At 38.6% G+C, this 8,926-nt stretch overlaps 1 non-coding gene across 1 annotated transcript; it reads right to left on the bottom strand.

Annotated features, from left to right (window-relative positions):
* Nucleotides 1-1,217: 1,217 nt before the first annotated feature.
* Nucleotides 1,218-1,325, bottom strand: LOC133257864 (U6 spliceosomal RNA). Its single transcript, XR_009739725.1, has one exon. It is a non-coding gene; the product is annotated as a U6 spliceosomal RNA (small nuclear RNA).
* Between the last annotated feature and the right edge of the window lie 7,601 nt (nt 1,326-8,926).

Genomic DNA, 8,926 nt, shown 5'->3' with positions numbered 1-8,926 from the left:
TACTATAACCTGCTTCACAAACTCAAGTACCTATGTATTTGCAATGCTTTTGTTTTTTTCAAACAACTGCTTAACCACCCAAAGCCCTTTTAGCAGGATGCCCATTATATCCCACCTGGAGAACACTCCCCCATAGATTGTCCAGATATCACAAGCAATGACTTGTGCAGGTTATAGTGGGCTATGTTCTCTTAATTAGAGCCTGATCAATTGGCTAATGCCATAGTTTCTCATCTCACACTGTCACTTTTGGAAAGCCATCCCCCTTGATCCAAAAGGCAGTGCTTGTCCATTGCTTGTAGATGAGGCCCTTGTAGGTCTATATGAGGCTGAGCAAGGAAGATAACTTAGTTTGTTTGCCAAGGATGTTCCACATTTGGCCTCCCAAGGGCCCACTCTTCACAATCAACCTGAGCAGGTCACACACAGTCACAGGAGGGCTGGGTCAGGAGGATTCAATGTGCAGCAGTTCCAGAACCACCATTTCTCCTTTCTCTACAGCAAGCACCACTTGCCAAAAAATGAGGCAGTTTAAAAAAAATTTTTTATAGTAAAACACAGAAAGTCCTGCTATGCCTCTCTCTCTTTCTGAATGTCCATTCAGAGCTCCTTACTGCTTGCCTATCCTAAGTAAAGCTTCCCTCTGTCACTCTCTACCCTAACCTGTACTGTGAAAGGAAAAACACAAATTTGATCTTTTGCAGAGTACTTTTCTGGTCAGGCATCCTGTCATGTCAAGAAAGAAGACACAGGCACGGAAAGATACTGAACTAGTTGAAATTTGAAAACTTAAGTCTATCCTCCAACTAGTTGGTCTAATGATTTAGCCTCTTTAGACCTCAATTTTTATCATCTGAAAAAGTAGGAGACACTTAGATCCTTTCTAGCTCTTTAGAATTCTATAATTTCAATATTTTAAAAATCAATTTAGTTGAAATATAATTTACATATAATAAAAAGCATTTCAAGTATGCATTTCAAGTGTTTGACAAATTTATACTATAATCAAGTTATAGACCATTTCTATCACCCCAAAATGGAATTTCCATTTCCATCATAGTTCCCCCTCATGCCCCTCTGCAGCAAATCCCCCTGAATGAGGCAACCACTGGTATGCTATCTGTTACTATAGATTCAATTTTTCCTATTTCCAGATTTCATCTAGATGAAATGTTATAATATATACTCTTTCTAGTTTATTATTTTTTAGCATGGTAAAATACATAGAGGCCTTCTTCATAAATCTGTGTCATCTTTGCACAGAGGTCATGCTAATCTTTCCTGTACAGTTCTAGTTTTAGTATACATGGTGCCAAAGTGGGCACAGTATGTAAAACACAGTATGTAAAGACTCCTTTCATACCTGGGTTTGGTTTTTGTTTTTGCATGGTATAATATTTTTGTGATTTACTCCTGTTATTGCCTGTTCAAGATATTTTAAATGTATTTTTAAAAGCCAACAGTGTTTTTAGACTGGATACTTTTTGAATACCACCATTCAAATATTAAAAAGTTAAATAAACTTGAGTGATTTCTTGATTTCACATAGGATCTGTTTATTAGCAAAGAAAAGGTTCCTGTGCTATTTATTTTCAGAATCAATTGCTTTCACAAGTGAAAATGTAATGGTGGTCCATATAAGGATGCGATCAGAGCAGGGCAACAGGGATAACACTATGGCAGCAGGTCATCACAAGCCATTGTGAGGAGAGCATTGGAGAGAGTGGTGGGGCAGCATGGGGGTGGTTAGGAGATTGGCTCATATGGGTGATTCAATACATGAGAAAATATATTTCAGATAATGGTAGCCAGACTGATCACCAACTGAGAAGGAAGAAACAAAAACAAAAAGGCAAAATGTTAGATGAATCCTGCAGTACTGAAATGGGTTTGGCATTACCAGTGTGAATTAACAGTTTATAATATAGGTGAATAGTACACAAATAAATACAGAAGTAAAGTATATATTTATATTTCCTAGCTCTGACCACAGAGTGGGCCCAGAAGCAGAAATATCCCAGTAGAAATGAACACATCTAGGACCCAGACGTTGGTTTCTAAACACCACTCGTCACTAAAAGGAACCAGTCTTCCTTGAAGACTCTGATTCCAGAGTGGAACAGGGAACACACAACTTGAGCTTGGAACCTCTTATTGTGCTGAGAAGATGGAAGTCCTAAAAATAAATGATGGGGAGATGTCAAGAGGAAACAGTATCCAGCTTGATGGGGCTCCTGCTGGTCAAGTCTGGGATAATTTGAGCATCAAATTGATATTTATATAACTCATTGAGTTAAAAAGGATGCATGTTATAAACAAATGAATCAGATATGTGGATAAGAGACAGCTTTTTCTTATAGTAAGAGAGAAATAGAAAAATACCATTTGGCAACTATCATAGTAGTAGTTGACTGAAGGAAGAATAATCAGTGGGTTCCAATACTAATTGATAAAAATGTGATGAGTAACTAGATATTAGTATAGTTTCAAAGTATTTCCACATACAATACTTTTAATTACAAAGAAGAAAAATAACTTCATAATGGAGATTAGAAGATAAGATCTTTCGCAAATGATCAAATTTAATAGCACCAATAAATTGCCACTGTGCCACTCAATAGGATATGAGGGTTTACTGGACAAATACAAATCAAGGACAGTCTATAAAATTCCTTTGTTTTATAATCTTCAAAAATGTCAAGGGCATGAAACTCAAAGACTCAGGAACTGTCCCAGATTTAGAGAGTGTGATGAGACATGACAACTAAGTACAAGGCATGAATCTAGACTGGATCCTTTACAGGTAATATAAAAAATATAATTGGGACAATTTACAAAACTTGAATGCAGTCTCTGGGTGTATATGGGAATTCTCTGTGCTAATTTTTTTCTGTAAGTTCTGAATTATTTCAAAATAAACTTTTAAAAAGATTAAATCAATTGGTTTTAGAAATCATTTTTTATATTTACTATCTTGGCCAGAATTCCTTAGAACTATTTTTTTCCCTTTTTTTTTTTTTTGTCAAGAATGCTTTTGGATCTGTTAGGATGTATCACTGCAGATGGTGATTGCAGCCATGAAATTAAAAGACGCTTACTCCTTGGAAGCAAAGTTATGACCAACCTAGATAGCATATTCAAAAGCAGAGACATTACTTTGCCAACAAAGGTCCGTCTAGTCAAGGCTATGGTTTTTCCAGTAGTCAAGTATGGATGTGAGAGTTGGACTGTGAAGAAGGCTGAGCGCCTAAGAATTGATGCTTTTGAACTGTGGTGTTGGAGACTATTGAGAGTCCCTCGGACTGCAAGGAGATCCAACCAGTCCATTTTAAAGGGGATCAGTCCTGGGTGTTCTTTGGAAGGAATGATGCTAAAGCTGAAGCTCCAGTACTTTGGCCACTTCATGCGAAGAGTTGACTCATTGGAAAAGACTCTGATGCTGGGAGGGATTGGGGACAGGAGGAAAAGGGGACGACAGAGGATGAGATGGCTGGATGGCATCACTGACTCGATGGACGTGAGTCTGAGTGAACTCCGGGAGTTGGTGATGGACAGGGAGGCCTGGCGTGCTGCGATTCATGAGGATGCAAAGAGTCGGACACGACTGAGCGACTGAACTGAACTGAACTGAACTGAGGATGTATTTGCTTGAAAGTAACAGGAAATCCAACTCAACTATCTGAAACAATTAAAAGAAAAAAAAAAAAAGCATGTTCTTACAAAATGTCCTGAAGTAGTTTAGCCAAAGACTTTCATTAAATTGAAGTCCATTTTTCAGTGTAGCAACTTTGTCCTCTCTTGGCTTTCTTCATGATTGCAATATGGTTTCAGCAATTCCAAGCTTCATGTTATGACATTACAAAATCCTGAGGTCTGAAAGGGCAGAAGAGTGCATCCCTTACTCACACCTATTTTTAAATAGCAGAGAAAATTTCCCAGAAATGCTACAACAGACTTTGCCTCACCTCTCATTATCCACAATCACATGCTCATTCTTAAATGAATCACTGGCAAGGGAAGTTGAATCACCATTACTAGCCTGGACTAATCAAAATTCACCTTCTGGGGCTAGTGAAGTGTTGGCTTCCCTTATAAGCATCTTACAACTTAACACTTGAGAAAATCTGGAATTCTATTAGCAAAGAAGGAAGGGAATGGCTGCTGGGTAAGCAACCCAACATTATCTGCCACACAATGCTTCTTAATTTGATTGAATAATCTTTAAAGATTTCTTTAGTGATCTCTCTTTTCCAGTTTTCTCACCTTCTGAGACGGCCCACAGTCTGTCTGTGGGGTATATATCTCTCTAAATAAACTTTTCACTTTACAATGGGCTGCTCTTGAATTCTTTTCTTCACAAAGTCAAGAACTCTCACCTGGTGGCTGATCCCAGGGACTCACTCAAGACCCCGGGACACGACCACCCTCTCATGTCCCATTTTTTCCTTCAACATAATGATTTCAAAATAAAATTGTTTTTTTTTTTAAATCAAAACTATGTAAAGAGTTATGCTCAGAGAAGCCTAGCTTTTCCTAACCTCTCCACCTTATTCCTGCGCCCCATAGATAATCAGTTTTGTCTTTTTTTTTTTTTGGTTGATGTCTTCTGTTTCTTTTTGCAAAAATAAACATATTTATTGTTGAACTAATGTGGATATGTTGTTAAGTAAAACTGAGTATATTATTTAAAAATAGTCTATGAATTTCTTATTTCTATTTCCTAAACAAAAGACTCTTACTCTATACATTTCTTGCTTCTCTGCTCAATACACCCACATCAATTCACAGAAATAGGGCTTCCCTGGTAGCTCAGTGGTGAGTAGTCCACCTGCCAATGCAGGGGACATGGGTTTGATACCTGATCTGGGAGGATCCTAGATGCCTCAGGGCAACTAAGCCCATGAACCACAACTTTTGAGCCTGTGCTCTAGAGCCCGGGAGCTCTCCTGAGGCCATGTGCCACAATTACTGAAGCCCTGACAACTACTGGAGCCCATGCTCCAAAAGAGAAGCCACTGCCATGAGATGCCTGTGCATTGCAACTGGAGAGTAGTCCCCGCTCACCACACTAGAGAAAAAATAAGAAAAAAGAAAAGCCTCTATCGCAATGAAAATCAAGCACAGCCAAAAATAAATAAATAAAAACCAGATTAAAAAATTCATAGAAATAATCTTTGCCCTTGTTCTTGGTAATGGCAAGTCAGTACTCTAATGTGTTGAAAGTGAAAGTCGGTCCATGTCCGACTTTTTGTGACCCCAAGGACTATACAGTCCATGGAATTCTCCAGGCCAGAATACTGGAGAAGATAGCTCTAATTTGTTGGTGCCCTATTTATTCAACCAGTTTCCTGCTGATGGACATTTGAGTTGTTTTCACATTACTGTTATTGTGAATGAATAGTGCTATAATGACAAATTTTACTTTTGTATCGTTTTACATTTGTCAGGATGTAATTTCATAGTAATTTCCTAGAAGTGGCATGGTTGGTTTAGTTGCTAGGTCATGTCCAACTCTTGAGACCCCATGAACTGTAGCCTGCCAGGCTCCTCTGTCAATGGGATTCTCCAGGCAAGAATACTGGAGTGGGTTGCCATTTCGTTCCCCAGGGGATCTTCCTGACCCAGGAATTGAATCCAGGTCCCTCACATTGCAGGCAGATTCTTTACTGACTGAGCTAGGAGGGAAGCCCAGAAGTGGCATTGCTGGGTCAAAGGATAAATGCACATGTATATTTGCTGCTGCTGCTAAGTCACTTGAGTCGTGTCCGACTCTGTGCGACCCCATAGACAGCAGCCTACCAGGCTCCCCCATCCCTGGGATTCTCCAGGCAAGAACACTGGAGTGGGTTGCCAGTTCCTTCTCCAATGCGTGAAAAGTGAAAGTGAAGTCGCTCAGTCGTGTCCGACTCTTCTCGACCCCATGGACTTCAGCCTACCAGGCTCCTCCATCCATGGGATTTTCCAGGCTGGAGTACTGGAGTGGGGTGCCATTGCCTAGACATTGCCAAATTCCCCTCCTTAAGGTAGTACCATTTTATTCTTTTCAATTTTTTTTTTTTTTTGTCATTTTGAAAGTTGAGAATTGGTACTTCAGTGTAGTTTTAAGCTGCGTTTCTCCTATAATACACTCAGCACCTTTTGTTTGTTTGAAGGCCATTCATATATCTTTTTCTGTGAACTGTCTATTTTGTTCTGTTTTCATCAGTTTTTGTCTTTTATATTTTTATCTTGATTTTTAAATAAGTATTATATATTAGTGAGATTAGCCCTATGTAATAAAGCCTTTAATATTTTCTCCAAGTTGCAATCTTTCCTGACTTATTTATTCATTTTCTTTATGCCATGAAGTTATTTTAAAAAGTAGTCACCAGTCTTTTCTTTATTGCTTTCCCCACTCCAAGATTATAAAGGAATTCATACACATTTTTTCTACTTTTTTGATTTAATTATTTACAAATAGCTCTCTGATATTTTGAGATTCTATTCTAGTATATGATCAGGTACACTGTAAATCTGTCATTTTCAAAATATTCAGTTGTCCCAAGGCTTAATTTGTTAAAAGTCCAACTCTCCCAGTAGGTTTGAGATGCTACCTTTGTTATATACTCAAATTCTTTATTTTCTTGAGCCTATTTCTAGATTCTAGTAGATCCACACCCAGCTTCAGTTGTAGAGACTTCATAGAGTGCTTTTACATCTGATAGGGCCAGACTATTCTGCACACTACATTCCATTTCTTTTTCAAGATTCTCCTAGCTCTTCTTGCATATTTTTCTCCATATAAACTTCATTATCAATTCATCTAGTTCCATGAAAAACATATTTTTATTGTAATTATACCAACTTTATATCTTATTGAGGGAAAATGAACAACTTTATAATATTGTAAATCTATCCATGAACAAAGGCTGCTTTTTGTATATGTTCAAGTAAAAAACAAACATTAATGAAATAGAAAACAAAAATACAATAGACAGAATTGTAGTTTAACAGGAAATGACCAGTCCATAATTATTCTTTAACGGAGCTTTTATAGTATTATCACAGGATATAATCAGGTTACATTTACCTCTGTCCAGGCCCTCTGTCTCTATAATGCACAGTTTAATACAGAAAATATGGGTTTCACTATGCCACATATTACACAAGTTTATGGAATGTTAGTGGTGCAGTGGTAATGAACCCGCCTGCCAATGCAGGTGGAGGGTTCCATCCCTGGGTTGGGAAGATCCTCTGGAGGAGAAAATGGCAACCCACTCCAGTATCCTTGCCAAGAAAAATTCCATGGACAGAGCAACCTGGCAGGTTATAGTCCACTGGGTTGCAAAGAGTCAGACATGACTAAACGACTAAGCACACACACACAAAGGATTTTGCAATATACATCATTTCTTTCTCCAAACTAAAAAAAAAGAGAGAGAAATAGTTTGTCATCTTGCTAGCTAGTGGAGTTTTGACAAGAATCTTTTATAAACTGCTTTGCAAATTTGGGAAAATTTATGTATTTACAAAGTAACTGTATAGTCTTGCCAGCTGGGCTCTTAAAAAATGCTCTCTGTACTAAATTTTTAAAAATTTCATTATCTTGGAATGAGAAAACTTTTTTTCACATTAGCAAACATGGTCTGTAACTCACCTCATGCATTTTATAAGAGTCAGTCAGTTCAGTCACTCAGTCCTGTCCAACTCTTTGTGACCCCATGAACCATAGCACGCCAGGCCTCTCTGTCCATCACCAATTGCTGGAGTTTACACAAACCCATGTCCATTGAGTTGGTGATGCCATCCAACCATCTCATCCATCTTTTGCCATCCCCTTCTCCTCCTGCCCTCAATCTTTCCCAGCATCAGGGTCTTTTCAAATGAGTCAGCTCTTTGCATCAGGTGGCCAAAGTATTGGAGTTTCAGCTTCAACATCAGTCCTTCCAATGAACACCCAGGACTGATCTCCTTTAGGATGGACTGGTTGGATTTCCTTGCAGTCCCAGGGACTCTCAAGAGTCTTCTCCAACACCACAGTTCAAAAGCATCAATTCAAGTGTATTCTTTTTAATGGCTGAGTAATACTCCATTGTGTATATGTACCACAACTTGAATCAGTTCTAATGAGGTGGATAAAACTGGAGCCTATTATACAGAGTGAAGTAAGCCAGAAAGAAAAACACCAATACCGTATACTAACGCATATATATGGAATTAAAAAGATGGTAACGACAACCCTGTATGCGAGACAGCAAAAGAGACACAGATGTATAGAACAGTCTTTTGGACTCTGTTGGGGGGGGGGATGATTTGGGAGAATGGTATTAAAACATGTATAATATCATATAAGAAACAAATCGCCAGTCCAGGTTCGATGCAGGTTATAGGAAGCTTGGGGCTGGTGCACTGGGATGACCCAGAGGGATGGTACGGGGAGGGAGGTGGAAGGGGGGGTGGTCAGGATGGGGAACACATGTACATCCATGGCAGATACATGTTGATGTATGGCAAAACCAATACAATATTGTAAAGTAAAAAAAAAAAAAAAACTGGAAAAAAAAACAAAACAAAAGCATTAATTCTTCGGTGCTCAGCCTTCTTCACAGTCCAACTCTCACATCCATACATGACTACTGGAAAAACCATAGCCTTGACTGACGGACCTTTGTTGACAAAGTAATGTCTTTGCTTTTTAATATGCTGTCTGGGTTGGTCATGACTTTCCTTCCAAGGAGTAAGCGTCTTTTAATTTCATGGCTGCAATCACCATCTGCAGTGATTTTGGAGCCCTCAAAAATAAAGTCAGCCTCTGTATTGATCTTCAAACATTTTGGTTTGTGGGGGTGGGATTGAGGGTGAAGGAGAATGGGTCATAATCTTAAATTTCTTCATCCAATGGCTTTTTTTCCCCTAAAAGCTGGTTCTTTGAAAACCTGATAAAATA

The sequence above is a fragment of the Bos javanicus genome, chromosome 11 (assembly GCF_032452875.1).
Source record: "Bos javanicus breed banteng chromosome 11, ARS-OSU_banteng_1.0, whole genome shotgun sequence".
NCBI lineage: Eukaryota > Metazoa > Chordata > Mammalia > Artiodactyla > Bovidae > Bos > Bos javanicus.
The sequence above is the reverse complement of the archived record's forward strand: the minus strand, read 5'-3'. Positions and strand labels throughout refer to the sequence as shown.